Genomic DNA, 23,335 nt, shown 5'->3' on the forward strand with positions numbered 1-23,335 from the left:
CCTGACACCCGCTTTAAGGACACTGACTGCTATTAGCTTACACTGAAAACCTTTTTTTCTTTGTAAAAGCACTCCATAGAGACACCAGATATGAGTGGCAAAGTACACTGGCAGAGGTCTGCAGAGCACACGCTGAAGGAGGCCTGACACCCGCTTTGAGGACACTGACTGCTATTAGCTTACTCTGAAAACCTTTTTTTCTTTGTAAAAGCACGCTATAGAGACACCAGATATGAGTGGCAAACTAAACTGGCAGAGGTCTGCAGAGCACACGCTGAAGGAGGCCTGACACCCGCTTTGAGGACACTGACTGCTATTAACTTACACTGAAAACCTTTTTTTCTTTGTAAAAGCACGCTATAGAGACACCAGATATGAGTGGCAAACTACACTGGCAGAGGTCTGCAGAGCACACGCTGAAGGAGGCCTTACACCCTTTTTGAGGACACTGACTGCTATTAGCTTACACTGAAAAACTTTTTTTCTTTGTAAAAGCACGCTATAGAGACACCAGATATGAGTGGCAACTGGGAAAGTACACGGGCAGAGGTCTGCAGAGCACACGCTGAAGGCCTGACACCCGCTTTAAGGACACTGACTGCTATTAGCTTACACTGAAAAACTTTTTTTCTTTGTAAAAGCACGCTATAGAGACACCAGATATGAGTGGCAAAGTACACTGGCAGAGGTCTGCAGAGCACACGCTGAAGGAGGCCTGACACCCGCTTTGAGGACACTGACTGCTATTAGCTTACTCTGAAAACCTTTTTTTCTTTGTAAAAGCACGCTATAGAGACACCAGATATGAGTGGCAAACTAAACTGGCAGAGGTCTGCAGAGCACACGCTGAAGGAGGCCTGACACCCGCTTTGAGGACACTGACTATTAGCTTACACTGAAACTTTTTTTCTTTGTAAAAGCACGCTATAGAGACACCAGATATGAGTGGCAACTGGTAAAGTACACGGGCAGAGGTCTGCAGAGCACACGCTGAAGGCCTGACACCCGCTTTAAGGACACTGACTGCTATTAGCTTACACTGAAAAACTTGTTTTCGTTGTAAAAGCACGCTATAGAGACACCAGATATGAGTGGCAACTGGCAAAGTACACGGGCAGAGGTCTGAAGAGCACACGCTGAAGGAGGCCTGACACCCGCTTTGAGGACACTGACTGCTATTAGCTTACACTGAAATCCTTTTTTTCTTTGTAAAAGCACGCTATAGAGACACCAGATATGAGTGGCAACTGGCAAAGTACACGGGCAGAGGTCTGCAGAGCACACGCTGAAGGAGGCCTGACACCCGCTTTAAGGACACTGACTGCTATTAGCTTACACTGAAAAACCTTTTTTCTTTGTAAAAGCACGCTATAGAGACACCAGATATGAGTGGCAAAGTACACTGGCAGAGGTCTGCAGAGCACACGCTGAAGGCCTGACACCCGCTTTAAGGATACTGACTGCTATTAGCTTACACTGAAAAACTTTTTTCTTTGTAAAAGCACGCTATAGAGACACCAGATATGAGTGGCAACTGGCAAAGTACACGGGCAGAGGTCTGCAGAGCACACGCTGAAGGAGGCCTGACACCCGCTTTAAAGACACTGACTGCTATTAGCTTACACTGAAAAACTTTTTTTCTTTGTAAAAGCACGCTATAGAGACACCAGATATGAGTGGCAAAGTACACAGGCAGAGGTCTGCAGAGCACACACTGAAGGCCTGACACCCGCTTTAAAGACACTGACTGCTATTAGCTTACACTGAAAAACTTTTTTCTTTGTAAAAGCACGCTATAGAGACACCAGATATGAGTGGCAACTGGCAAGGTACACTGGCAGAGGTCTGCAGAGCACACGCTGAAGGAGGCCTGAAACCCGCTTTAAGGACACTGACTGCTATTAGCTTACACTTAAAACCTTTTTTTCTTTGTAAAAGCACTCCATAGAGACACCAGATATGAGTGGCAAAGTACACTGGCAGAGGTCTGCAGAGCACACGCTGAAGGAGGCCTGACACCCGCTTTGAGGACACTGACTGCTATTAGCTTACTCTGAAAACCTTTTTTTCTTTGTAAAAGCACGCTATAGAGACACCAGATATGAGTGGCAAACTAAACTGGCAGAGGTCTGCAGAGCACACGCTGAAGGAGGCCTGACACCCGCTTTGAGGACACTGACTGCTATTAACTTACACTGAAAACCTTTTTTTCTTTGTAAAAGCACGCTATAGAGACACCAGATATGAGTGGCAACTGGGAAAGTACACGGGCAGAGGTCTGCAGAGCACCCGCTGAAGGCCTGACACCCGCTTTAAGGACACTGACTGCTATTAGCTTACACTGAAAAACTTTTTTTCTTTGTAAAAGCACGCTATAGAGACACCAGATATGAGTGGCAACTGGCAAAGTACACGGGCAGAGGTCTGCAGAGCACACGCTGAAGGAGGCCTGACACCCGCTTTAAGGACACTGACTGCTATTAGCTTACACTGAAAAACTTTTTTTCTTTGTAAAAGCACGCTATAGAGACACCAGATATGAGTGGCAACTGGCAAGGTACACTGGCAGAGGTCTGCAGAGCACACGCTGAAGGAGGCCTGACACCCGCTTTAAGGACACTGACTGCTATTAGCTTACACTGAAAAACTTGTTTTCTTTGTAAAAGCACGTTATAGAGACACCAGATATGAGTGGGAACTGGCAAGGTACACTGGCAGAGGTCTGCAGAGCACACGCTGAAGGCCTGACACCCGCTTTAAGGACACTGACTGCTATTAGCTTACACTGAAAAACTTTTTTTCTTTGTAAAAGCACGCTATAGAGACACCAGATATGAGTGGCAACTGGCAAAGTACACTGGCAGAGGTTTACAGAGCACACGCTGAAGGCCTGACACCCACTTTAAGGACACTGACTGCTATTAGCTTACACTGAAAAACTTTTTTTCTTTGTAAAAGCACGCTATAGAGACACCAGATATGAGTGGCAAACTACACTGGCAGAGGTCTGCAGAGCACACGCTGAAGGAGGCCTTACACCCGCTTTGAGGACACTGACTGCTATTAGCTTACACTGAAAAACTTTTTTTCTTTGTAAAAGCACGCTATAGAGACACCAGATATGAGTGGCAACTGGCAAAGTACACTGGCAGAGGTTTGCAGAGCACACGCTGAAGGCCTGACACCCGCTTTAAGGACACTGACTGCTATTAGCTTACACTGAAAAACCTTTTTTCTTTGTAAAAGCACGCTATAGAGACACCAGATATGAGTGGCAAAGTACACTGGCAGAGGTCTGCAGAGCACACGCTGAAGGCCTGACACCCGCTTTAAGGATACTGACTGCTATTAGCTTACACTGAAAAAAAAATTCTTTGTAAAAGCACGCTATAGAGACACCAGATATGAGTGGCAACTGGCAAAGTACACTGGCAGAGGTTTACAGAGCACACGCTGAAGGCCTGACACCCGCTTTAAGGACACTGACTGCTATTAGCTTACACTGAAAAACTTTTTTTCTTTGTAAATGCACGTTAAAGAGACACCAGATATGAGTGGCAACTGGCAAGGTACACTGGCAGAGGTTTACAGAGCACACGCTGAAGGCCTGACACCCGCTTTAAGGACACTGACTGCTATTAGCTTACACTGAAAAACTTTTTTTCTTTGTAAAAGCACGCTATAGAGATATGAGTGGCAAAGTACACGGGCAGAGAACTGCAGAGCACAAGCTGAAAGAGGCCTGACACCCGCTTTAAGGACACTGACTGCTATTAACTTACACTGAAAACCTTTTTTACTTTGTAAAAGCACGCTATAGAGACACCAGATATGAGTGGCAAACTACACTGGCCGAGGTCTGCAGAGCACACGCTGAAGGAGGCCTGACACCCGCTTTGAGGACACTGACTGCTATTAGCTTACACTGAAAAACTTTTTTTCTTTGTAAAAGCACGCTATAGAGACACCAGATATGAGTGGCAACTGGCAAAGTACACGGGCAGAGGTCTGCAGAGCACACGCTGAAGGCCTGACACCCGCTTTAAGGACACTGACTGCTATTAGCTTACACTGAAAAACTTTTTTTCTTTGTAAAAGCACGCTATAGAGATATGAGTGGCAAAGTTCACGGGCAGAGAACTGCAGAGCACAAGCTGAAAGAGGCCTGACACCCGCTTTAAGGACACTGACTGCTATTAACTTACACTGAAAACCTTTTTTACTTTGTAAAAGCACGCTATAGAGACACCAGATATGAGTGGCAAACTACACTGGCAGAGGTCTGCAGAGCACACGCTGAAGGAGGCCTGACACCCGCTTTGAGGACACTGACTGCTATTAGCTTACACTGAAAAACGTTTTTTCTTTGTAAAAGCACGCTATAGAGACACCAGATATGAGTGGCAACTGGCAAAGTACACGGGCAGAGGTCTGCAGAGCACACGCTGAAGGCCTGACACCCGCTTTAAGGACACTGACTGCTATTAGCTTACACTGAAAAACATTTTTTCTTTGTAAAAGCACGCTATAGAGACACCAGATATGGGTGGCAACTGGCAAAGTACACGGTCAGAGGTCTGCAGAGCACAAGCTGAAGGAGGCCTGACACCCGCTTTAAGGATACTGACTGCTATTAGCTTACACTGAAAAACTTTTTTCTTTGTAAAAGCACGCTATAGAGACACCAGATATGAGTGGCAACTGGCAAGGTACACTGGCAGAGGTCTGCAGAGCACACGCTGAAGGAGGCCTGAAACCCGCTTTAAGGACACTGACTGCTATTAGCTTACACTGAAAACCTTTTTTTCTTTGTAAAAGCACTCCATAGAGACACCAGATATGAGTGGCAAAGTACACTGGCAGAGGTCTGCAGAGCACACGCTGAAGGAGGCCTGACACCCGCTTTGAGGACACTGACTGCTATTAGCTTACTCTGAAAACCTTTTTTTCTTTGTAAAAGCACGCTATAGAGACACCAGATATGAGTGGCAAACTAAACTGGCAGAGGTCTGCAGAGCACACGCTGAAGGAGGCCTGACACCCGCTTTGAGGACACTGACTGCTATTAACTTACAATGAAAACCTTTTTTTCTTTGTAAAAGCACGCTATAGAGACACCAGATATGAGTGGCAAACTACACTGGCAGAGGTCTGCAGAGCACACGCTGAAGGAGGCCTTACACCCTTTTTGAGGACACTGACTGCTATTAGCTTACACTGAAAAACTTTTTTTCTTTGTAAAAGCACGCTATAGAGACCCCAGATATGAGTGGCAACTGGGAAAGTACACGGGCAGAGGTCTGCAGAGCACACGCTGAAGGCCTGACACCCGCTTTAAGGACACTGACTGCTATTAGCTTACACTGAAAAACTTTTTTTCTTTGTAAAAGCACGCTATAGAGACACCAGATATGAGTGGCAACTGGCAAAGTACACGGGCAGAGGTCTGCAGAGCACACGCTGAAGGAGGCCTGACACCCGCTTTAAGGACACTGACTACTATTAGCTTGCACTGAAAAACTTTTTTTCTTTGTAAAAGCACGCTATAGAGACACCAGATATGAGTGGCAACTGGCAAAGTACACTGGCAGAGGTTTACAGAGCACACGCTGAAGGCCTGACACCCACTTTAAGGACACTGACTGCTATTAGCTTACACTGAAAAACTTTTTTTCTTTGTAAAAGCACGCTATAGAGACACCAGATATGAGTGGCAAACTACACTGGCAGAGGTCTGCAGAGCATACGCTGAAGGAGGCCTTACACCCGCTTTGAGGACACTGACTGCTATTAGCTTACACTGAAAAACTTTTTTTCTTTGTAAAAGCACGCTATAGAGACACCAGATATGAGTGGCAACTGGCAAAGTACACTGGCAGAGGTTTGCAGAGCACACGCTGAAGGCCTGACACCCGCTTTAAGGACACTGACTGCTATTAGCTTACACTGAAAAACCTTTTTTCCTTGTAAAAGCACGCTATAGAGACACCAGATATGAGTGGCAAAGTACACTGGCAGAGGTCTGCAGAGCACACGCTGAAGGCCTGACACCCGCTTTAAGGATACTGACTGCTATTAGCTTACACTGAAAAACTTTTTTCTTTGTAATAGCACGCTATAGAGACACAAGATATGAGTGGCAACTGGCAAAGTACACGGGCAGAGGTCTGCAGAGCACACGCTGAAGGAGGCCTGACACGCGCTTTAAAGACACTGACTGCTATTAGCTTACACTGAAAAACTTTTTTCTTTGTAAAAGCACGCTATAGAGACACCAGATATGAGTGGCAAAGTACACAGGCAGAGGTCTGCAGAGCACACGCTGAAGGCCTGACACCCGCTTTAAAGACACTGACTGCTATTAGCTTACACTGAAAAACTTTTTTCTTTGTAAAAGCACGCTATAGAGACACCAGATATGAGTGGCAACTGGCAAGGTACACTGGCAGAGGTCTGCAGAGCACACGCTGAAGGAGGCCTGAAACCCGCTTTAAGGACACTGACTGCTATTAGCTTAAACTGAAAACCTTTTTTTCTTTGTAAAAACACTCCATAGAGACACCAGATATGAGTGGCAAAGTACACGGGCAGAGAACTGCAGAGCACACGCTGAAAGAGGCCTGACACCCGCTTTAAGGACACTGACTGCTATTAGCTTACACTGAAAAACTTTTTTTCTTTATAAAAGCACGCTATAGAGACACCAGATATGAGTGGCAACTGGCAAAGTACACGGGCAGAGGTCTGCAGAGCACACGCTGAAGGAGGCCTGACACCCGCTTTAAGGACACTGACTGCTATTAGCTTACACTGAAAAACGTTTTTTCTTTGTAAAAGCACGCTATAGAGACACCAGATATGAGTGGCAAAGTACACTGGCAGAGGTCTGCAGAGCACACGCTGAAGGAGGCCTGACACCCGCTTTAAGGACACTGACTGCTATTAGCTTACACTGAAAAACTTTTTTTCTTTGTAAAAGCACGCTATAGAGACACCAGATATGAGTGGAAAATGGCAAAGTACACTGGCAGAGGTTTGCAGAGCACACGCTGAAGGCCTGACACCCGCTTTAAGGACACTGACTGCTATTAGCTTACACTGAAAAACCTTTTTTCTTTGTAAAAGCATGCTATAGAGACACCAGATATGAGTGGCAAAGTACACTGGCAGAGGTCTGCAGAGCACACGCTGAAGGCCTGACACCCGCTTTAAGGATACTGACTGCTATTAGCTTACACTGAAAAACTTTTTTCTTTGTAAAAGCACGCTATAGAGACACCAGATATGAGTGGCAACTGGCAAAGTACACAGGCAGAGGTCTGCAGAGCACACGCTGAAGGAGGCCTGACACGCGCTTTAAAGACACTGACTGCTATTAGCTTACACTGAAAAACTTTTTTCTTTGTAAAAGCCCGCTATAGAGACACCAGATATGAGTGGCAACTGGCAAGGTACACTGGCAGAGGTCTGCAGAGCACACGCTGAAGGAGGCCTGAAACCCGCTTTAAGGACACTGACTGCTATTAGCTTACACTGAAAACCTTTTTTTCTTTGTAAAAACACTCCATAGAGACACCAGATATGAGTGGCAAAGTACACTGGCAGAGGTCTGCAGAGCACACGCTGAAGGAGGCCTGACACCCGCTTTGAGGACACTGACTGCTATTAGCTTACTCTGAAAACCTTTTTTTCTTTGTAAAAGCACGCTATAGAGACACCAGATATGAGTGGCAAACTAAACTGGCAGAGGTCTGCAGAGCACACGCTGAAGGAGGCCTGACACCCGCTTTGAGGACACTGACTATTAGCTTACACTGAAACTTTTTTTCTTTGTAAAAGCACGCTATAGAGACACCAGATATGAGTGGCAACTGGGAAAGTACACGGGCAGAGGTCTGCAGAGCACACGCTGAAGGCCTGAGACCCGCTTTAAGGACACTGACTGCTATTAGCTTACACTGAAAAACTTTTTTTCTTTGTAAAAGCACGCTATAGAGACACCAGATATGAGTGGCAACTGGCAAAGTACACGGGCAGAGGTCTGCAGAGCACACGCTGAAGGAGGCCTGACACCCGCTTTGAGGACACTGACTGCTATTAGCTTACACTGAAAAACTTTTTTTCTTTGTAAAAGCACGCTATAGAGACACGAGATATGAGTGGCAACTGGCAAAGTACACGGGCAGAGGTCTGCAGAGCACACGCTGAAGGAGGCCTGACACCCGCTTTAAGGACACTGACTGCTATTAGCTTACACTGAAAAACCTTTTTTCTTTGTAAAAGCACGCTATAGAGACACCAGATATGAGTGGCAAAGTACACTGGCAGAGGTCTGCAGAGCACACGCTGAAGGCCTGACACCCGCTTTAAGGATACTGACTGCTATTAGCTTACACTGAAAAACTTTTTTCTTTGTAAAAGCACGCTATAGAGACACCAGATATGAGTGGCAACTGGCAAAGTACACGGGCAGAGGTCTGCAGAGCACACGCTGAAGGAGGCCTGACACCCGCTTTAAGGACACTGACTGCTATTAGCTTACACTGAAAAACTTTTTTTCTTTGTAAAAGCACGCTATAGAGACACCAGATATGAGTGGCAAAGTACACGGGCAAAGGTCTGCAGAGCTCACGCTGAAAGAGGCCTGGCACCCGCTTTAAGGACACTGACTGCTGTTAGCTTACACTGAAAAACTTTTTTCTTTGTAAAAGCACGCTATAGAGACACCAGATATGAGTGGCAACTGGCAAAGTACACGGGCAGAGGTCTGCAGAGCACACACTGAAGGAGGCCTGACACCCGCTTTAAAGACACTGACTGCTATTAGCTTACACTGAAAAACTTTTTTTCTTTGTAAAAGCACGCTATAGAGACACCAGATATGAGTGGCAAAGTACACAGGCAGAGGTCTGCAGAGCACACACTGAAGGCCTGACACCCGCTTTAAGGACACTGACTGCTATTAGCTTACACTGAAAAACTTTTTTCTTTGTAAAAGCACGCTATAGAGACACCAGATATGAGTGGCAACTGGCAAGGTACACTGGCAGAGGTCTGCAGAGCACACGCTGAAGGAGGCCTGAAACCCGCTTTAAGGACACTGACTGCTATTAGCTTACACTGAAAACCTTTTTTTCTTTGTAAAAGCACTCCATAGAGACACCAGATATGAGTGGCAAAGTACACTGGCAGAGGTCTGCAGAGCACACGCTGAAGGAGGCCTGACACCCGCTTTGAGGACACTGACTGCTATTAGCTTACTCTGAAAACCTTTTTTTCTTTGTAAAAGCACGCTATAGAGACACCAGATATAAGTGGCAAACTAAACTGGCAGAGGTCTGCAGAGCACACGCTGAAGGAGGCCTGACACCCGCTTTGAGGACACTGACTGCTATTAACTTACACTGAAAACCTTTTTTTCTTTGTAAAAGCACGCTATAGAGACACCAGATATGAGTGGCAAACTACACTGGCAGAGGTCTGCAGAGCACACGCTGAAGGAGGCCTTACACCCTTTTAGAGGACACTGACTGCTATTAGCTTACACTGAAAAACTTTTTTTCTTTGTAAAAGCACGCTATAGAGACACCAGATATGAGTGGCAACTGGGAAAGTACACGGGCAGAGGTCTGCAGAGCACACGCTGAAGGCCTGACACCCGCTTTAAGGACACTGACTGCTATTAGCTTACACTGAAAAACTTTTTTTCTTTGTAAAAGCACGCTATAGAGACACCAGATATGAGTGGCAACTGGCAAAGTACACGGGCAGAGGTCTGCAGAGCACACGCTGAAGGAGGCCTGACACCCGCTTTAAGGACACTGACTGCTATTAGCTTACACTGAAAAACTTTTTTTCTTTGTAAAAGCACGCTATAGAGACACCAGATATGAGTGGCAACTGGCAAGGTACACTGGCAGAGGTCTGCAGAGCACACGCTGAAGGAGGCCTGACACCCGCTTTAAGGACACTGACTGCTATTAGCTTACACTGAAAAACTTGTTTTCTTTGTAAAAGCACGCTATAGAGACACCAGATATGAGTGGCAAACTACACTGGCAGAGGTCTGCAGAGCACACGCTGAAGGAGGCCTTACACCCGCTTTGAGGACACTGACTATTAGCTTACACTGAAACTTTTTTTCTTTGTAAAAGCACGCTATAGAGACACCAGATATGAGTGGCAACTGGGAAAGTACACGGGCAGAGGTCTGCAGAGCACACGCTGAAGGAGGCCTGACACCCGCTTTGAGGACACTGACTATTAGCTTACACTGAAACTTTTTTCTTTGTAAAAGCACGCTATAGAGACACCAGATATGAGTGGCAACTGGGAAAGTACACGGGCAGAGGTCTGCAGAGCACACGCTGAAGGCCTGACACCCGCTTTAAGGACACTGACTGCTATTAGCTTACACTGAAAAACTTTTTTTCTTTGTAAAAGCACGCTATAGAGACACCAGATATGAGTGGCAACTGGCAAAGTACACGGGCAGAGGTCTGCAGAGCACACGCTGAAGGAGGCCTGACACCCGCTTTGAGGACACTGACTGCTATTAGCTTACACTGAAAAACTTTTTTTCTTTGTAAAAGCACGCTATAGAGACACCAGATATGAGTGGCAACTGGCAAAGTACACAGGCAGAGGTCTGCAGAGCACACGCTGAAGGAGGCCTGACACCCGCTTTAAGGACACTGACTGCTATTAGCTTACACTGAAAAACCTTTTTTCTTTGTAAAAGCACGCTATAGAGACACCAGATATGAGTGGCAAAGTACACTGGCAGAGGTCTGCAGAGCACACGCTGAAGGCCTGACACCCGCTTTAAGGATACTGACTGCTATTAGCTTACACTGAAAAACTTTTTTCTTTGTAAAAGCACGCTATAGAGACACCAGATATGAGTGGCAACTGGCAAAGTACACGGGCAGAGGTCTGCAGAGCACACGCTGAAGGAGGCCTGAAGCCCGCTTTAAAGACACTGACTGCTATTAGCTTACACTGAAAAACATTTTTTCTTTGTAAAGCAGGCTATAGAGACACCAGATATGAGTGGCAAAGTACACAGGCAGAGGTCTGCAGAGCACACACTGAAGGCCAGACACCCGCTTTAAAGACACTGACTGCTATTAGCTTACACTGAAAAACTTTTTTCTTTGTAAAAGCACGCTATAGAGACACCAGATATGAGTGGCAACTGGCAAGGTACACTGGCAGAGGTCTGCAGAGCACACGCTGAAGGAGGTCTGAAACCCGCTTTAAGGACACTGACTGCTATTAGCTTACACTGAAAACCTTTTTTTCTTTGTAAAAGCACTCCATAGAGACACCAGATATGAGTGGCAAAGTACACTGGCAGAGGTCTGCAGAGCACACGCTGAAGGAGGCCTGACACCCGCTTTGAGGACACTGACTGCTATTAGCTTACTCTGAAAACCTTTTTTTCTTTGTAAAAGCACGCTATAGAGACACCAGATATGAGTGGCAAACTAAACTGGCAGAGGTCTGCAGAGCACACGCTGAAGGAGGCCTGACACCCGCTTTGAGGACACTGACTGCTATTAACTTACACTGAAAACCTTTTTTTCTTTGTAAAAGCACGCTATAGAGACACCAGATATGAGTGGCAAACTACACTGGCAGAGGTCTGCAGAGCACACGCTGAAGGAGGCCTTACACCCTTTTTGAGGACACTGACTGCTATTAGCTTACACTGAAAAACTTTTTTTCTTTGTAAAAGCACGCTTTAGAGACACCAGATATGAGTGGCAACTGGGAAAGTACACGGGCAGAGGTCTGCAGAGCACACGCTGAAGGCCTGACACCCGCTTTAAGGACACTGACTGCTATTAGCTTACACTGAAAAACTTTTTTTCTTTGTAAAAGCACGCTATAGAGACACCAGATATGAGTGGCAACTGGCAAAGTACACGGGCAGAGGTCTGCAGAGCACACGCTGAACGAGGCCTGACACCCGCTTTAAGGACACTGACTGCTATTAGCTTACACTGAAAAACTTTTTTTCTTTGTAAAAGCACGCTATAGAGACACCAGATATGAGTGGCAACTGGCAAGGTACACTGGCAGAGGTCTGCAGAGCACACGCTGAAGGAGGCCTGACACCCGCTTTAAGGACACTGACTGCTATTAGCTTACACTGAAAAACTTGTTTTCTTTGTAAAAGCACGTTATAGAGACACCAGATATGAGTGGCAACTGGCAAGGTACACTGGCAGAGGTCTGCAGAGCACACGCTGAAGGCCTGACACCCGCTTTAAGGACACTGACTGCTATTAGCTTACACTGAAAAACTTTTTTTCTTTGTAAAAGCCCGCTATAGAGACACCAGATATGAGTGGCAACTGGCAAAGTACACTGGCAGAGGTTTACAGAGCACACGCTGAAGGCCTGACACCCACTTTAAGGACACTGACTGCTATTAGCTTACACTGAAAAACTTTTTTTCTTTGTAAAAGCACGCTATAGAGACACCAGATATGAGTGGCAAACTACACTGGCAGAGGTCTGCAGAGCACACGCTGAATGAGGCCTTACACCCGCTTTGAGGACACTGACTGCTATTAGCTTACACTGAAAAACTTTTTTTCTTTGTAAAAGCACGCTATAGAGACACCAGATATGAGTGGCAACTGGCAAAGTACACTGGCAGAAGTTTGCAGAGCACACGCTGAAGGCCTGACACCCGCTTTAAGGACACTGACTGCTATTAGCTTACACTGAAAAACCTTTTTTCTTTGTAAAAGCACGCTATAGAGACACCAGATATGAGTGGCAAAGTACACTGGCAGAGGTCTGCAGAGCACACGCTGAAGGCCTGACACCCGCTTTAAGGATACTGACTGCTATTAGCTTACACTGAAAACAAATTTCTTTGTAAAAGCACGCTATAGAGACACCAGATATGAGTGGCAAATAGCAAAGTACACGGGCAGAGGTCTGCAGAGCACACGCTGAAGGAGGCCTGACACCCGCTTTAAGGACACTGACTGCTATTAGCTTACACTGAAAAACTTTTTTTCTTTGTAAAAGCACGCTATAGAGACACCAGATATGAGTGGCAACTGGCAAAGTACACTGGCAGAGGTTTGCAGAGCACACGCTGAAGGCCTGACACCCGCTTTAAGGACACTGACTGCTATTAGCTTACACTGAAAAACCTTTTTTCTTTGTAAAAGCACGCTATAGAGACACCAGATATGAGTGGCAAAGTACACTGGCAGAGGTCTGCAGAGCACACGCTGAAGGCCTGACACCCGCTTTAAGGATACTGACTGCTATTAGCTTACACTGAAAAAAAATTTCTTTGTAAAAGCACGCTATAGAGACACCAGATATGAGTGGCAACTGGCAAAGTACACGGGCAGAGGTCTGCAGAGCACACGCTGAAGGAGGCCTGACACCCGCTTTAAGGACACTGACTGCTATTAGCTTACACTGAAAAACTTTTTTTCTTTGTAAAAGCACGCTATAGAGACACCAGATATGAGTGGCAACTGGCAAAGTACACTGGCAGAGGTTTACAGAGCACACGCTGAAGGCCTGACACCCGCTTTAAGGACACTGACTGCTATTAGCTTACACTGAAAAACTTTTTTTCTTTGTAAATGCACGCTATAGAGACACCAGATATGAGTGGCAACTGGCAAAGTACACGGGCAGAGGTCAGCAGAGCACACGCTGAAGGAGGCCTGACACCCGCTTTAAGGACACTGACTGCTATTAGCTTACACTGAAAAACTTTTTTTCTTTGTAAAAGCACGCTATAGAGACACCAGATATGAGTGGCAACTGGCAAAGTACACTGGCAGAGGTTTACAGAGCACACGCTGAAGGCCTGACACCCGCTTTAAGGACACTAACTGCTATTAGCTTACACTGAAAAACTTTTTTTCTTTGTAAATGCACGTTATAGAGACACCAGATATGAGTGGCAACTGGCAAGGTACACTGGCAGAGGTTTACAGAGCACACGCTGAAGGCCTGACACCCGCTTTAAGGACACTGACTGCTATTAGCTTACACTGAAAAACTTTTTTCTTTGTAAAAGCACGCTATAGAGATATGAGTGGCAAAGTACACGGGCAGAGAACTGCAGAGCACAAGCTGAAAGAGGCCTGACACCCGCTTTAAGGACACTGACTGCTATTAGCTTACACTGAAAAACTTTTTTTCTTTGTAAAAGCACGCTATAGAGACACCAGATATGAGTGGCAACTGGCAAAGTACACGGGCAGAGGTCTGCAGAGCACACGCTGAAGGAGGCCTGACACCCGCTTTAAGGACACTGACTGCTATTAGCTTACACTGAAAAAAAAATTTTCTTTGTAAAAGCACGCTACAGAGACACCAGATATGAGTGGCAACTGGTAAAGTACACTGACAGAGGTCTGCAGAGCACACGCTGAAGGCCTGACACCCGCTTTAAGGACACTGACTGCTATTAGCTTACACTGAAAAACTTTTTTTCTTTGTAAAAGCACGCTATAGAGACACCAGATGTGAGTGGCAACTGGCAAGGTACACTGTCAGAGGTCTGCAGAGCACACGCTGAAGGCCTGACACCCGCTTTAAGGACACTGACTGCTATTAGCTTACACTGAAAAACTTTTTTTCTTTGTAAAAGCACGCTATAGAGACACCAGATATGAGTGGCAACTGGCAAAGTACACGGGCAGAGGTCTGCAGAGAACACGCTGAAGGAGGCCTGACACCCGCTTTAAGGACACTGACTGCTATTAGCTTACACTGAAAAACTTTTTTTCTTTGTAAAAGCACGTTATAGAGACACCAGATATGAGTGGCAACTGGCAAGGTACACTGGCAGAGGTCTGCAGAGCACACGCTGAAGGCCTGACACCCGCTTTAAGGACACTGACTGCTATTAGCTTACACTGAAAAACTTTTTTTCTTTGTAAAAGCACGCTATAGAGACACCAGATATGAGTGGCAACTGGCAAAGTACACTGGCAGAGGTTTACAGAGCACACGCTGAAGGCCTGACACCCACTTTAAGGACACTGACTGCTATTAGCTTACACTGAAAAACTTTTTTTCTTTGTAAAAGCACGCTATAGAGACACCAGATATGAGTGGCAAAGTACACGGGCAGAGAACTGCAGAGCACACGCTGAAAGAGGCCTGACACCCGCTTTAAGGACACTGACTGCTATTAACTTACACTGAAAACCTTTTTTTCTTTGTAAAAGCACGCTATAGAGACACCAGATATGAGTGGCAACTGGCAAAGTACACGGGCAGAGGTCTGCAGAGCACACGCTGAACGAGGCCTGACACCCGCTTTAAGGACACTGACTGCTATTAGCTTACACTGAAAAACTTTTTTTCTTTGTAAAAGCACGCTATAGAGACACCAGATATGAGTGGCAACTGGCAAGGTACACTGGCAGAGGTCTGCAGAGCACACGCTGAAGGAGGCCTGACACCCGCTTTAAGGACACTGACTGCTATTAGCTTACACTGAAAAACTTGTTTTCTTTGTAAAAGCACGTTATAGAGACACCAGATATGAGTGGCAACTGGCAAGGTACACTGGCAGAGGTCTGCAGAGCACACGCTGAAGGCCTGACACCCGCTTTAAGGACACTGACTGCTATTAGCTTACACTGAAAAACTTTTTTTCTTTTTAAAAGCACGCTATAGAGACACCAGATATGAGTGGCAACTGGCAAAGTACACTGGCAGAGGTTTACAGAGCACACGCTGAAGGCCTGACACCCACTTTAAGGACACTGACTGCTATTAGCTTACACTGAAAAACTTTTTTTCTTTGTAAAAGCACGCTATAGAGACACCAGATATGAGTGGCAAACTACACTGGCAGAGGTCTGCAGAGCACACGCTGAAGGAGGCCTTACACCCGCTTTGAGGACACTGACTGCTATTAGCTTACACTGAAAAACTTTTTTTCTTTGTAAAAGCACGCTATAGAGACACCAGATATGAGTGGCAACTGGCAAAGTACACTGGCAGAAGTTTGCAGAGCACACGCTGAAGGCCTGACACCCGCTTTAAGAACACTGACTGCTATTAGCTTACACTGAAAAACCTTTTTTCTTTGTAAAAGCACGCTATAGAGACACCAGATATGAGTGGCAAAGTACACTGGCAGAGGTCTGCAGAGCACACGCTGAAGGCCTGACACCCGCTTTAAGGATAATGACTGCTATTAGCTTACACTGAAAAAAAATTTCTTTGTAAAAGCACGCTATAGAGACACCAGATATGAGTGGCAACTAGCAAAGTACACGGGCAGAGGTCTGCAGAGCACACGCTGAAGGAGGCCTGACACCCGCTTTAAGGACACTGACTGCTATTAGCTTACACTGAAAAACTTTTTTTCTTTGTAAAAGCACGCTATAGAGACACCAGATATCAGTGGCAACTGGCAAAGTACACTGGCAGAGGTTTGCAGAGCACACGCTGAAGGCCTGACACCCGCTTTAAGGACACTGACTGCTATTAGCTTACACTGAAAAACCTTTTTTCTTTGTAAAAGCACGCTATAGAGACACCAGATATGAGTGGCAAAGTACACTGGCAGAGGTCTGCAGAGCACACGCTGAAGGCCTGACACCCGCTTTAAGGATACTGACTGCTATTAGCTTACACTGAAAAAAAATTTCTTTGTAAAAGCACGCTATAGAGACACCAGATATGAGTGGCAACTGGCAAAGTACACGGGCAGAGGTCTGCAGAGCACACGCTGAAGGAGGCCTGACACCCGCTTTAAGGACACTGACTGCTATTAGCTTACACTGAAAAACTTTTTTTCTTTGTAAAAGCACGCTATAGAGACACCAGATATGAGTGGCAACTGGCAAAGTACACTGGCAGAGGTTTACAGAGCACACGCTGAAGGCCTGACACCCGCTTTAAGGACACTGACTGCTATTAGCTTACACTGAAAAACTTTTTTTCTTTGTAAATGCACGCTATAGAGACACCAGATATGAGTGGCAACTGGCAAAGTACACGGGCAGAGGTCTGCAGAGCACACGCTGAAGGAGGCCTGACACCCGCTTTAAGGACACTGACTGCTATTAGCTTACACTGAAAAACTTTTTTTCTTTGTAAAAGCACGCTATAGAGACACCAGATATGAGTGGCAACTGGCAAAGTACACTGGCAGAGGTTTACAGAGCACACGCTGAAGGCCTGACACCCGCTTTAAGGACACTGACTGCTATTAGCTTACACTGAAAAACTTTTTTTCTTTGTAAATGCACGTTATAGAGACACCAGATATGAGTGGCAACTGGCAAGGTACACTGGCAGAGGTTTACAGAGCACACGCTGAAGGCCTGACACCCGCTTTAAGGACACTGACTGCTATTAGCTTACACTGAAAAACTTTTTTTCTTTGTAAAAGCACGCTATAGAGATATGAGTGGCAAAGTACACGGGCAGAGAACTGCAGAGCACAAGCTGAAAGAGGCCTGACACCCGCTTTAAGGACACTGACTGCTATTAACTTACACTGAAAACCTTTTTTTCTTTGTAAATGCACGTTATAGAGACACCAGATATGAGTGGCAACTGGCAAGGTACACTGGCAGAGGTTTACAGAGCACACGCTGAAGGCCTGACACCCGCTTTAAGGACACTGACTGCTATTAGCTTACACTGAAAAACTTTTTTTCTTTGTAAAAGCACGCTATAGAGATATGAGTGGCAAAGTACACGGGCAGAGAACTGCAGAGCACAAGCTGAAAGAGGCCTGACACCCGCTTTAAGGACACTGACTGCTATTAGCTTACACTGAAAAACTTTTTTTCTTTGTAAAAGCACGCTATAGAGACACCAGATATGAGTGGCAACTGGCAAAGTACACGGGCAGAGGTCTGCAGAGCACACGCTGAAGGAGGCCTGACACCCGCTTTAAGGACACTGACTGCTATTAGCTTACACTGAAAAAAAAATTTTCTTTGTAAAAGCACGCTACAGAGACACCAGATATGAGTGGCAACTGGTAAAGTACACTGACAGAGGTCTGCAGAGCACACGCTGAAGGCCTGACACCCGCTTTAAGGACACTGACTGCTATTAGCTTACACTGAAAAACTTTTTTTCTTTGTAAAAGCACGCTATAGAGACACCAGATGTGAGTGGCAACTGGCAAGGTACACTGTCAGAGGTCTGCAGAGCACACGCTGAAGGCCTGACACCCGCTTTAAGGACACTGACTGCTATTAGCTTACACTGAAAAACTTTTTTTCTTTGTAAAAGCACGCTATAGAGACACCAGATATGAGTGGCAACTGGCAAAGTACACGGGCAGAGGTCTGCAGAGAACACGCTGAAGGAGGCCTGACACCCGCTTTAAGGACACTGACTGCTATTAGCTTACACTGAAAAACTTTTTTTCTTTGTAAAAGCACGTTATAGAGACACCAGATATGAGTGGCAACTGGCAAGGTACACTGGCAGAGGTCTGCAGAGCACACGCTGAAGGCCTGACACCCGCTTTAAGGACACTGACTGCTATTAGCTTACACTGAAAAACTTTTTTTCTTTGTAAAAGCACGCTATAGAGACACCAGATATGAGTGGCAACTGGCAAAGTACACTGGCAGAGGTTTACAGAGCACACGCTGAAGGCCTGACACCCACTTTAAGGACACTGACTGCTATTAGCTTACACTGAAAAACTTTTTTTCTTTGTAAAAGCACGCTATAGAGACACCAGATATGAGTGGCAAAGTACACGGGCAGAGAACTGCAGAGCACACGCTGAAAGAGGCCTGACACCCGCTTTAAGGACACTGACTGCTATTAACTTACACTGAAAACCTTTTTTTCTTTGTAAAAGCACGCTATAGAGACACCAGATATGAGTGGCAACTGGCAAAGTACACGGGCAGAGGTCTGCAGAGCACACGCTGAACGAGGCCTGACACCCGCTTTAAGGACACTGACTGCTATTAGCTTACACTGAAAAACTTTTTTTCTTTGTAAAAGCACGCTATAGAGACACCAGATATGAGTGGCAACTGGCAAGGTACACTGGCAGAGGTCTGCAGAGCACACGCTGAAGGAGGCCTGACACCCGCTTTAAGGACACTGACTGCTATTAGCTTACACTGAAAAACTTGTTTTCTTTGTAAAAGCACGTTATAGAGACACCAGATATGAGTGGCAACTGGCAAGGTACACTGGCAGAGGTCTGCAGAGCACACGCTGAAGGCCTGACACCCGCTTTAAGGACACTGACTGCTATTAGCTTACACTGAAAAACTTTTTTTCTTTTTAAAAGCACGCTATAGAGACACCAGATATGAGTGGCAACTGGCAAAGTACACTGGCAGAGGTTTACAGAGCACACGCTGAAGGCCTGACACCCACTTTAAGGACACTGACTGCTATTAGCTTACACTGAAAAACTTTTTTTCTTTGTAAAAGCACGCTATAGAGACACCAGATATGAGTGGCAAACTACACTGGCAGAGGTCTGCAGAGCACACGCTGAAGGAGGCCTTACACCCGCTTTGAGGACACTGACTGCTATTAGCTTACACTGAAAAACTTTTTTTCTTTGTAAAAGCACGCTATAGAGACACCAGATATGAGTGGCAACTGGCAAAGTACACTGGCAGAAGTTTGCAGAGCACACGCTGAAGGCCTGACACCCGCTTTAAGAACACTGACTGCTATTAGCTTACACTGAAAAACCTTTTTTCTTTGTAAAAGCACGCTATAGAGACACCAGATATGAGTGGCAAAGTACACTGGCAGAGGTCTGCAGAGCACACGCTGAAGGCCTGACACCCGCTTTAAGGATAATGACTGCTATTAGCTTACACTGAAAAAAAATTTCTTTGTAAAAGCACGCTATAGAGACACCAGATATGAGTGGCAACTAGCAAAGTACACGGGCAGAGGTCTGCAGAGCACACGCTGAAGGAGGCCTGACACCCGCTTTAAGGACACTGACTGCTATTAGCTTACACTGAAAAACTTTTTTTCTTTGTAAAAGCACGCTATAGAGACACCAGATATCAGTGGCAACTGGCAAAGTACACTGGCAGAGGTTTGCAGAGCACACGCTGAAGGCCTGACACCCGCTTTAAGGACACTGACTGCTATTAGCTTACACTGAAAAACCTTTTTTCTTTGTAAAAGCACGCTATAGAGACACCAGATATGAGTGGCAAAGTACACTGGCAGAGGTCTGCAGAGCACACGCTGAAGGCCTGACACCCGCTTTAAGGATACTGACTGCTATTAGCTTACACTGAAAAAAAATTTCTTTGTAAAAGCACGCTATAGAGACACCAGATATGAGTGGCAACTGGCAAAGTACACGGGCAGAGGTCTGCAGAGCACACGCTGAAGGAGGCCTGACACCCGCTTTAAGGACACTGACTGCTATTAGCTTACACTGAAAAACTTTTTTTCTTTGTAAAAGCACGCTATAGAGACACCAGATATGAGTGGCAACTGGCAAAGTACACTGGCAGAGGTTTACAGAGCACACGCTGAAGGCCTGACACCCGCTTTAAGGACACTGACTGCTATTAGCTTACACTGAAAAACTTTTTTTCTTTGTAAATGCACGCTATAGAGACACCAGATATGAGTGGCAACTGGCAAAGTACACGGGCAGAGGTCTGCAGAGCACACGCTGAAGGAGGCCTGACACCCGCTTTAAGGACACTGACTGCTATTAGCTTACACTGAAAAACTTTTTTTCTTTGTAAAAGCACGCTATAGAGACACCAGATATGAGTGGCAACTGGCAAAGTACACTGGCAGAGGTTTACAGAGCACACGCTGAAGGCCTGACACCCGCTTTAAGGACACTGACTGCTATTAGCTTACACTGAAAAACTTTTTTTCTTTGTAAATGCACGTTATAGAGACACCAGATATGAGTGGCAACTGGCAAGGTACACTGGCAGAGGTTTACAGAGCACACGCTGAAGGCCTGACACCCGCTTTAAGGACACTGACTGCTATTAGCTTACACTGAAAAACTTTTTTTCTTTGTAAAAGCACGCTATAGAGATATGAGTGGCAAAGTACACGGGCAGAGAACTGCAGAGCACAAGCTGAAAGAGGCCTGACACCCGCTTTAAGGACACTGACTGCTATTAACTTACACTGAAAACCTTTTTTTCTTTGTAAAAGCACGCTATAGAGACACCAGATATGAGTGGCAAACTACACTGGCAGAGGTCTGCAGAGCACAAGCTGAAGGAGGCCTGACACCCGCTTTGAGGACACTGACTGCTATTAGCTTACACTGAAAAACTTTTTTTCTTTGTAAAAGCACGCTATAGAGACACCAGATATGAGTGGCAACTGGCAAAGTACACGGGCAGAGGTCTGCAGAGCACACGCTGAAGGAGGCCTGACACCCGCTTTAAGGACACTGACTGCTATTAGCTTACACTGAAAAAAATTTTTTCTTTGTAAAAGCACGCTACAGAGACACCAGATATGAGTGGCAACTGGTAAAGTACACTGACAGAGGTCTGCAGAGCACACGCTGAAGGCCTGACACCCGCTTTAAGGACACTGACTGCTATTAGCTTACACTGAAAAACTTTTTTTCTTTGTAAAAGCACGCTATAGAGACACCAGATGTGAGTGGCAACTGGCAAGGTACACTGTCAGAGGTCTGCAGAGCACACGCTGAAGGCCTGACACCCGCTTTAAGGACACTGACTGCTATTAGCTTACACTGAAAAACTTTTTTTCTTTGTAAAAGCACGCTATAGAGACACCAGATATGAGTGGCAACTGGCAAAGTACACGGGCAGAGGTCTGCAGAGCACACGCTGAAGGAGGCCTGACACCCGCTTTAAGGACACTGACTGCTATTAGCTTACACTGAAAAACTTTTTTTCTTTGTAAAAGCACGTTATAGAGACACCAGATATGAGTGGCAACTGGCAAGGTACACTGGCAGAGGTCTGCAGAGCACACGCTGAAGGCCTGACACCCGCTTTAAGGACACTGACTGCTATTAGCTTACACTGAAAAACTTTTTTTCTTTGTAAAAGCACGCTATAGAGACACCAGATATGAGTGGCAACTGGCAAAGTACACTGGCAGAGGTTTACAGAGCACACGCTGAAGGCCTGACACCCACTTTAAGGACACTGACTGCTATTAGCTTACACTGAAAAACTTTTTTTCTTTGTAAAAGCACGCTATAGAGACACCAGATATGAGTGGCAAAGTACACGGGCAGAGAACTGCAGAGCACACGCTGAAAGAGGCCTGACACCCGCTTTAAGGACACTGACTGCTATTAACTTACACTGAAAACCTTTTTTTCTTTGTAAAAGCACGCTATAGAGACACCAGATATGAGTGGCAAACTACACTGGCAGAGGTCTGCAGAGCACAAGCTGAAGGAGGCCTGACACCCGCTTTGAGGACACTGACTGCTATTAGCTTACACTGAAAAACTTTTTTTCTTTGTAAAAGCACGCTATAGAGACACCAGATATGAGTGGCAACTGGCAAAGTACACGGGCAGAGGTCTGCAGAGCACACGCTGAAGGAGGCCTGACACCCGCTTTAAGGACACTGACTGCTATTAGCTTACACTGAAAAAAAATTTTTCTTTGTAAAAGCACGCTACAGAGACACCAGATATGAGTGGCAACTGGTAAAGTACACTGACAGAGGTCTGCAGAGCACACGCTGAAGGCCTGACACCCGCTTTAAGGACACTGACTGCTATTAGCTTACACTGAAAAACGTTTTTTCTTTGTAAAAGCACGCTATAGAGACACCAGATATGAGTGGCAACTGGCAAAGTACACTGGCAGAGGTTTACAGAGCACACGCTGAAGGCCTGACACCCGCTTTAAGGACACTGACTGCTTTTAGCTTACACTGAAAAACGTTTTTTCTTTGTAAAAGCACGCTATAGAGATATGAGTGGCAAAGTACACGGGCAGAGAACTGCAGAGCACAAGCTGAAAGAGGCCTGACACCCGCTTTAAGGACACTGACTGCTATTAACTTACACTGAAAACCTTTTTTACTTTGTAAAAGCACGCTTTAGAGACACCAGATATGAGTGGCAAACTACACTGGCAGAGGTCTGCAGAGCACACGCTGAAGGAGGCCTGACACCCACTTTGAGGACACTGACTGCTATTAGCTTACACTGAAAAACTTTTTTTCTTTGTAAAAGCACGCTATAGAGACACCAGATATTAGTGGCAACTGGCAAAGTACACGGGCAGAGGTCTGCAGAGCACACGCTGAAGGAGGCCTGACACCCGCTTTAAGGACACTGACTGCTATTAGCTTACACTGAAAAACTTTTTTTCTT

General features: G+C 45.8%; 1 long non-coding RNA gene across 1 annotated transcript in view; it reads right to left on the bottom strand.

The window, feature by feature from the left end:
• Nucleotides 1-23,335, bottom strand: part of LOC134577388 (uncharacterized) — a 599,529-nt gene that overhangs the window by 159,790 nt on the left and 416,404 nt on the right. The gene's annotated exons all lie outside the window — the stretch shown is intronic.

The sequence above is a fragment of the Pelobates fuscus genome, chromosome 11 (genome assembly GCF_036172605.1).
Source record: "Pelobates fuscus isolate aPelFus1 chromosome 11, aPelFus1.pri, whole genome shotgun sequence".
Lineage (NCBI taxonomy): Eukaryota > Metazoa > Chordata > Amphibia > Anura > Pelobatidae > Pelobates > Pelobates fuscus.